Here is a 9,023-nt window from a genome sequence, read left to right as displayed (position 1 = left end):
CTCTGGAGTGGTCATCAATGGATTTTTTGGATTATGTGTAAACGCTCCCTCCCCTGAGACACTACACTGCTCGACAATCACCAGTCAGGGAACACTTCAGCTGTCATGGACATTCAGCCTCTGATCTTTGGGGAAACGTTCTCCAAGGCGGCCTTCATGACACCCGACAATGCAGAATCACTGAGCAGAGACTGATAGCCAAGTTTTGCATGAAGATGGCCTCAATGGAGATCTTGGGTTCATGTCACACTATCTGTAACCCCCAAGGCTTGCCTGGGCTTGCAAGATCTCATTAACTGTCCTGGCTGGAGACAATACACATCTCTTTAACTTGTGCTTAACCCTCTCTCTACTCACATTGTCTGTACCTTTAAGACTTGATTACCTGTAAAGATTCACATTCCAAACATTATCTTGTAAATTGAGCCTGTGTCTGTACATGTCCTGTTTGTGAACACAACTTCCTCACTCACCTGAAGAGGGAGTGAGGCTCTGAAAGCTTGTGTTGTCAAATAAACCTGTTGGACTCTAACCTGGTGTTGTGAGGCTTCTTACTGTGCTTACTGCCCAATGCTGGCATCTCCACATCATGACTTCACACACACACAAGATCAACTAACTCAGGCAAAGAAGTATATGCATTTATGTCGCAACTTACACAGCCTCAGCTCATCCCAAAACACTTTATAGCCAATAAAGCTCTTTTTATAGAACCTCTACAGCACAGAAAGAGGCCATTCAGCCCATCAAGTCTTACCAGGGTCCTCTTCCCTATCCCATCCCTGTTACCTGATACATTTACCACCCATTCAACCTACACATCTTAGGACACTAAGGGGCAATTTAGCACGGCCAATCCATCTAACCTGCAAACCTTTGGACTGTAGGAGGAAATCGGAGCAGCCAATGGATCCAACACGAACACAGGGAGAATATGCAAACCTCACACAGACAGTCCACCAAGGCTGGAATTGAACCCAGGTCCCTGGTGCTGTGAGGCAGCAGTACTAACTGCACCACCTCAGATTTTGAAATGCAGTCACTGTTGCAATGTTGGAAACTTGGCGGCCAATTTGTGCACAGCAAGCTCCCATAAACAGCAAAGTGCTTATTCAGGTTATCTCATTTCTAATGATGTTGGTTGAGGGATGTAAAAATTTGCCATTTGTTTGGGGCCTTTTATATCTACTCGGCATTTCAAAGCACTCAAAAGCCAACTGAGCACTTCTGAAGAGTTTTCACGGTTGTAATGTGGGAAATGCAGCAGACAATCTGCAGATGGGCAGCTCCCACAAATAACAACTTGGTCATTATCAGGTAATCTGGTTTTGTGATATCGATTGAGGGATAAGGAATGGTCAGGACTTTAGAAACAAGGTCTGCATTGCATTGCCAGAGCAAGGACATTTCAAGGGCTGCATTGCCAGAGCTGCTGCCTTTCAGATGGAGGTGGAGAAGCCGGCGTTGGACTGGGGTGGGACTGGGCACAGTCAGAAGTCTCACAACACCAGGTTAAATTCCAACAGGTTTATTTGGTAGCACGAGGTTTCAGAGCACTCCTCCTTCATCAGGCGAGGAAAGAGCGATGCTCGGAAAGCTCGTGATTCTAGATAAACCTGTTGGACTTTAACCTAGTTTTTTGAGACTACTTACTGTTTCAAGTGGGTGTAAAGGATCCTATTTTGAAAAGGAGTGAAGGCGGGGGGGCGTTGTCACCAGTGTTCCGGGCAACATTTATTTTTCAAACAACACGTAAAGCTGATGATTTGATGATTTATCATGTTGCTGTTTGTGCGGCTGCTGTGTTCTGTACATTACAACACTTTGAAAGTAATTCATTGGCTAAAAAGCACTTTTGGTCGTCCTAAAGTCATCAATGGCACTATATATTGATTTTGATTTGGATTTGTTATTGTCACATGTATTAACACACAGTGAAAAGTATTGTTTCTTGCGCACTATACACACAAAGCATACTGTTCATAGAGAAGGAGAGAGTGCGGAATGTAGTGTCACAGTCATAGCTAGGGTGTAGCAAAAGCTCAACTAATTGCAAGGTAGGTCCATGTATAAATATTATCAGTGAATAACTCCTGCCCGGTTACCTGCTCTGTGCAATTCTTTGGAATTGCTACAATGGCCACATTCTATTTTCTTTTCCAAATAATTTTCGCTGGGATTATGAAAGCTTTCCTATGCAGACTCTGTCAGGTGTTGGTAAAGCACAGGTCTGCTGGTAACATTCTGAATAAATCTCATGCATTATTTCCAAGGCAAATCTCTCCCGGGATGCAGTTTTGCATTAATAATATTCTATTATTTATACCCCCACAGTCAATGGTGTGAGCTTTCAAAGCTCATCATGGCTGTGAGCGTACTTTCAAAGGTAGAGTTTGGAAGGCAGGTTGTGTTGTTGGAGGTACAGTGTTCCCTTTACTGCTGCAATTGTGTTCAGTAAGGGAATGGATCGGGTAGCTGGAGAGTCGACCATTCTCAGCTTTGTGACTTACCTAAAATGACCATGTTGGGCGTGACATTCTGAGAGCAGTAACATTAATTTAACTTTTAAAACCTTCCCCCTGTTCCTATCCACCGTTCTCACTTCTCTGTTATAAGAACTCCCAGTAAACAGGACTTGTTCTCTCAGGAAGTGGGATACCCAAGGTCAGCATTAATCAGCAAATAGGACTTTTGGAAAATCTTTTCATGGGATGTGGGTGTCACTGGCAAGGCCAACATTTCTTAATGCCCTCGGACTGAATGGTTTACTAGATCAGTTCAGAGGGCAGCTCAGAGTTAACCACATTGCTGTTGGTCTGGAATCACATGTAGGCCAGACCAGGTAAGGATGGCAGATTTCCTTCCCTAAGGAGGACATTAGTGACCCTGTTTCGCTGTCACCGTTACTGAGAGTACCTTTACGTTCCATTGATTGAATTTAAATTCCACCAGCTAGCTGCTCTAGTGGGATTTGAACCCATGAACACAAAGATAAAAGCAAATTACGATGGATGCTGGAGTCTGAAGCAAAAACAGGAGAGTCTGGAAAATCTCAGCAAGTCTCACAGCATAAGTGGCGAGAGAATAGAGCCAACATTTTGAGTCTGGATGACCCTTCTGACAATAAGGGTAACATCACAGTCTCAAAGCTAGCTGTCAGAATAATTGGACTGCACGGTAGCACAGTGGTTAGCACTGCTACTTCACAGCTCCAGGGACCTGGGTTCCATTCCCAGCTCGGGTCATTGTCTGTGTGGAGTTTGCACAATCCCCTCGTGTCTGTGTGGGTTTCCTCCAGGTGCTCTGGTTTTCTCCCACGGTCCAAAGATGTACGGGTTAGGTTGATTGGCCACGCTAAAATTGCCCCTTAGAGTCCTGGGATGTGTAGGTTAGAGGGATTAGCTGGTAAATGTGTAGGGATATGGGGATAGGGCCTGGGTGGGATTGTGGTGGGTACAGACTCGATGGGCTGAAGGCCCTGTTTCTGCACTGTAGGGTTTCTATGATCTATGTAATTGAAGGTTTGATAGAATCTACCCAATTGCAAACATGCAAAAAAAGTGTCATGACTACAAAGTGGATGCAAGTGTGAAGCCGCAATACTGGGTGGACAGAGTTTGCAGGTGATGTATAATTCATTCGGCGTTGGCACAATAGCCAATATGGGCAAACTTTATCAACAATGCAGATGTTGATAAACATTTGCCGGGTGTTAGCGATGGAAAGGTGGTAGGACTGGAGGGTCTTAATGACATTACTGTTACTAGAGAGGTGGTGCGCGACAGACTGGAGGGGCTGATTGTGGACAAGTCCCCAGGACCGGATGGAATGCATCCGAGGGTTCTGAAAGAAATGGCGGAGGTGATAGTGGATGCCTTGGTGGTTATTTTCCAGACGTCGCTGGATTCCGGGGAAGTGCCGGAGGATTGGAAAACGGCTAATGTTACGCCGTTGTTTAAGAAGGGTGCCAGGCAAAAGGCGGGGAATTACAGGCCGGTTAGTTTAACGTCTGTGGTAGGTAAAATGTTAGAATCCGTCATTAAGGAGGAAATTGCGAGGCATCTTGAAGGGAATTGCTTGATAGGGCAGACGCAACACGGTTTCATTAAAGGGAAGTCGTGTCTGACAAATTTACTGGAGTTCTATGAGGATGTGTCTAGGGCGGTGGATAGAGGAGAGCCGGTGGATGTGGTCTTTCTGGATTTTCAGAAGGCGTTTGATAAGGTACCTCACAAGAGGTTACTGCAGAAGGTCAGAGGACATGGAGTTGGGGGTAGGGTGTTAGCGTGGATAGAGGATTGGTTGTCAAATAGGAGGCAGAGAGTGGGGGTCAATGGGTGCTATTCGGATTGGCGGTTGGTGACTAGTGGGGTGCCCCAGGGGTCGGTGCTGGGGCCTCAGCTATTTACCATTTATATAGATGATCTGGAGGAGGGAACCGAGTGTAGGGTGTCGAAATTTGCTGATGACACCAAGATTGGGGGAAAGGCAAATTGTGCGGAGGGTGTGGAGAGTCTGCAGAAGGATCTAGATAGGCTGGGCGAATGGGCCAGGAAATGGCAAATGGAATTTAATGTTGGCAAGTGTGAGGTGGTCCACTTTGGTAGGAAGAATGGTAGGAAGGACTATTACTTACGTGGCGAAAAACTGCAGCAGGCGACGGTGCAGAGGGACCTCGGGGTCCTTGTGCATGAGTCGCAAAAACCCAGCCTGCAGGTGCAGCAGGTGGTCAGGAAGGCGAATGGGATGCTGGCCTTCATAGCGAGGGGGATTGAATATAAAAGTAGGGAGGTCTTGCTGCAGCTGTATAGGGCATTGGTGAGGCCGCAGCTGGAGTACTGTGTGCAGTTTTGGGCGCCGCACCTGCGCAAGGATATTTTGGCCTTGGAGGGAGTGCAGAGGAGGTTTACTAGGCTGATACCGGAGTTGAGGGGGTTGAGCTATGAGGAGAGGCTGAATAAACTAGGCTTGTACTCGTTAGAGTTTAGAAGAATGAGGGGAGATCTCATTGAGACGTATAAGATGATGAATGGGATGGATAGGATAGAGGTGGAAAGACTCTTCCCGCTCAAAAAAGACAGTAGGACTAGGGGGCACAGCCTCAAGATAAAGGGGGGGCGGTTCAGAACGGAGTTGAGGAGGAACTTCTTCACTCAAAGGGTGGTGAATCTCTGGAATTCTCTGCCCGTTGAAGTGGTGGAGGCTGCCTCGCTAAATATTTTTAAGAAGCGGGTTGATGGGTTTTTGATAAGAGAGGGGATTAAGGGTTATGGGGAGAGGGCGGGAAAGTGGAACTGAGCCACGACAGATCAGCCATGATCTTGTTGAATGGCGGGGCAGGCTCGAAGGGCCAGATGGCCTACTCCTGCTCCTATTTCTTATGTTCTTATGTTCTTATGTTCTTATGTTTCTCTGGGGAACCCAAGTCCCCAGGAGCCTCTAAAGGTATTGGAAGCAGTGTCTATGAACATTTTTGGGGCAGAGATGGACAGATCTGTGATGAAAAAATGGGGTGAAATGTTGGGGGTAGGTGGGAAATTACAATCAGATCGGCCACAACCTTACTGAATGGCTCAGGAGGCTGAATGCCTACTCCTGCGCTAATTCATATGTAGGAATGATTGTCTGGAGCAGGTGTGTGTGACCTTTATACCTGAATGAAGCAACACCACAAAGAATAAGTAGGGAGATTGGGACTAAATAAATATTCAGTTCAAAAAGCCAGCACAGAAATGATGGGCTGAATAGTCTTCTGCTGCGCTGTTTGATTCAATGAATCTATAAGTAGATTAATCCCCTGCATCTTCTGGGGTGGAAGGATTTTATGCTAAGTGGCTTTGAGCACTTCCAACTCAATGCTTTGGGAATAGCACTCAGAAAAGTGCCTTCAATTTGGCATTTATTAGCACGAGATCGGCAAACCATTCAGAGAAAATGCCGGACTGCTGACATGGGCAATGAACCATCCTGGAGGGGAAGCTGAACGGATAGCCCAGTTCTGTGGCACAAAACATTTTTTTAGTGTGTTTTCTAAAAAGCTGAAGGAGGGAGGGGACAGGCGAGAGGGGTTTTAGGAGGCAGGTGCTATTGGAGGAAAGAAGGTTGGGATTTACCTTACTTTCAGTTTCCCCACCTATAGGGCCTCTCCTTCCTCTGCCACAGTTGCCCACTTGCCTGGGCATCTCCCAGAGCCGCTCTCAAGCCCTCACATTCTTTGCTGGCTCTCACTGTCAGCCCAATACTGGCACTCACCAGATGCATAGCCAGCTGGCATCGATACCACATTCTAACTAATCAGACAATCCTGTCAGAAAATGCCAAAGCTTCCCAATATTGGCAGCAAGAACGGAGAGAGCTTTGAACTTGCAGTGTAACAGAGCACTGATATGCTTTTTGTGCTATTATGGATGCTGAATGATTTAAATACCATGGAACACAGTTAATAACATTTCCATTAGGAACCTGCATAGTTCTTGTACAAATTATTTTTTAATAGGATTAACATTGTGTTTCCTTTCCTTATTGGTTCAAGTCCAACCTAATTGTGAAGCCATTAGCAGGCACACAGCCTGATGTTAACACATCTGTGAGTAATAATATCCGACATAAATTAATGCTTACACATTTTGTGGGGAAGCTTCGTGAGTTCCCTTTCACTGATAGAAGTCAGGACTCTGAAGACTGCTGCGGATTCCAAGAATAGAATGAACTTTCTGATACGGAATGAAGAAGCACGCCATCCTCCAGCCCTACAATTCTCTGAGAAAACTCGGTTTCCTCCAATTCTGGTTTCTTCAACATCTCCAAGTTCTAATGTTCCAACAGTGGTGGGCATGCCTTCGTCCGCCAGGAGCCTAAATTCTGGAATTCTCTCCCTGGAGTTGATTGTGCTCTAATGCAGCAAGATCTGGACAATATCCAGGCTTGGGCTGACAAACCCAAGGGTACTCGTGCCTCACAATTACCAGGCAATGAGCAACAAACGAGAGTCTAACCATTGCCCCTTGACATTCAGTGACATTACCCATTGTGGAATCTCCCTGAGGGTTACCATTGGGCAGAAATTGAACTGGATTGGCCAGATAAATACTGTGGCTAGCAGAACAGCTCAGTGGCTAGGAGCCCTGCGGCGAGTAACTCACCTCCTAACTCTCCCTCCACACACACACACACACACACACACATCCCCACCCCCCACCCTCTCCGCCACACTCACCTCCTAAAAGTCTGTCCACCACCAGCTAGGTACCGTCCAGGATAAAGCAGCCTGCTTGACAGGAGCAGGAGATACCCAGGAACACCTTCACCTGGGAGTACTCGTTAGAGTTTAGAAGAATGAGGGGAGATCTCATTGAGACATATAAGATGATGAATGGGATGGATAGGATAGAGGTGGAGAGACTCTTCCCGCTCAAAAAAGACAGTAGGACTAGGGGGCACAGCCTCAAGATAAGGGGGAGGCGGTTTAGAACGGAGTTGAGGAGGAACTTCTTCACTCAAAGGGTGGTGAATCTCTGGAATTCTCTGCCCGTTGAAGTGGTGGAGGCTACCTCGCTAAATATTTTTAAGAAGCGGGTTGATGGGTTCTTGATAAGAGAGGGGATTAAGGGTTATGGGGAGAGGGCGGGAAAGTGGAACTGAGCCACGACAGATCAGCCATGATCTTATTGAATGGCGGGGCAGGCTCGAAGGGCTAGATGGCCTACTCCTGCTCCTATTTCTTATGTTCTTATGTTCTTATGAGTTCCTCTCCAAGTCACTACCCACATACTGAAAATGAATTTAAAAAAAGCTTTCTGCCTCCCTCTCTCTCTCCTTTAGGACACTCCTTAATCCCTACGTTTTTACCAAATGTTTGGCCATCTGTCGTATTACTCCTTTCTTTGCCTTATTTTGGCAAATTTTATTTGATAATTCCTCCAGTGAGGCACCCTTGGACATTTTGCTAGTTTAACAGCAGTGTATAAATGTGAGTTATCTCTGCACTAACAGGTTAAAACAGACCATTGAAATATAGGATAGAATTGAATGCCCTCCCTGAGGTGAGTTTGAAGATGGGTGGGGCATTTTATTGGGCGGGAGTGCAGTGATTGGTGACTTTGCCACCTTCTTGCTTCCGCCCTGGTGAAGTTGGGAGTGGGACAGTCCGTGGATGGCCTTCCCAACACAGCAGCAACTGTAAGGTCTGTAAAGTTGGCAATTAATGTCCGTTTAAGGGACTCAGCGCTCCGCCACTGGCATTCGACCAGAAACAAGGGGCAGGTTGCCACATGCTGGGAAAGCTGTGAGCTCCTGTGGTGAGGGGGTAGGAGGGTACGGGGCAGGGTGGGGGGGTGCAGTGGGGGGTTGGTGTTGTGGTCTTCAGTGGCATTCAGTGCCTGAATGAGAGACCCGGCAGCGGGAAGTGTGGCTGTCGAGAGTCAGGACCTCCACATCCACTGGTGGTTAGTTAACAGGTCAGGGAGCAATTGAGGGCACCTTCCTGCGTAAAGCTGGCAGCCAGTAGGTCATACCTGGTGATTCAGCCCACACTTTCCTGCTCAGACGGTGAATTATTTCCCGAATGGATCTTTGCACCATCTGCTTTTAATAATAAACCCCATTCACAAAAACCACAAGGAGATCAGTCCCCCCACTCTGTTCACAATCAGCAGAGACACAGATACAATAATCAGGGAATAACAGTTCTATCCTGCACCATTGTGGAGGTTCAGTTCGTGCAATATGTCAGCGTAGTAACCGAGGCTTACTGTCAGGTTCTGATGGCAGGTCATCCAACAGAATTGCCCTATTTTTCTCTCCCCACAGATGCTGCTAGACCTGCTAACCATTGGACACAGTGGCACACAGATTAGCGCTGCTGCCTCACAGTGCCAGGGACCCAGGTTCAATTCCTGGCTTCAGTCACTGTGTGTGCGAAGTCTGCGTGTTCTCCCCATGTTTGCGTGGGTTTCCTCCGGATGCTCTAGGTTTTTCCCACAGTCCAACGATGTGTAGGTTAGGTGGACTGGCCATGCTAAATT

This window comes from Carcharhinus amblyrhynchos, chromosome 13 (assembly GCF_965287045.1).
Source record: "Carcharhinus amblyrhynchos chromosome 13, sCarAmb.v2.hapA, whole genome shotgun sequence".
NCBI lineage: Eukaryota > Metazoa > Chordata > Chondrichthyes > Carcharhiniformes > Carcharhinidae > Carcharhinus > Carcharhinus amblyrhynchos.
The sequence above is the reverse complement of the archived record's forward strand: the minus strand, read 5'-3'. Positions refer to the sequence as shown.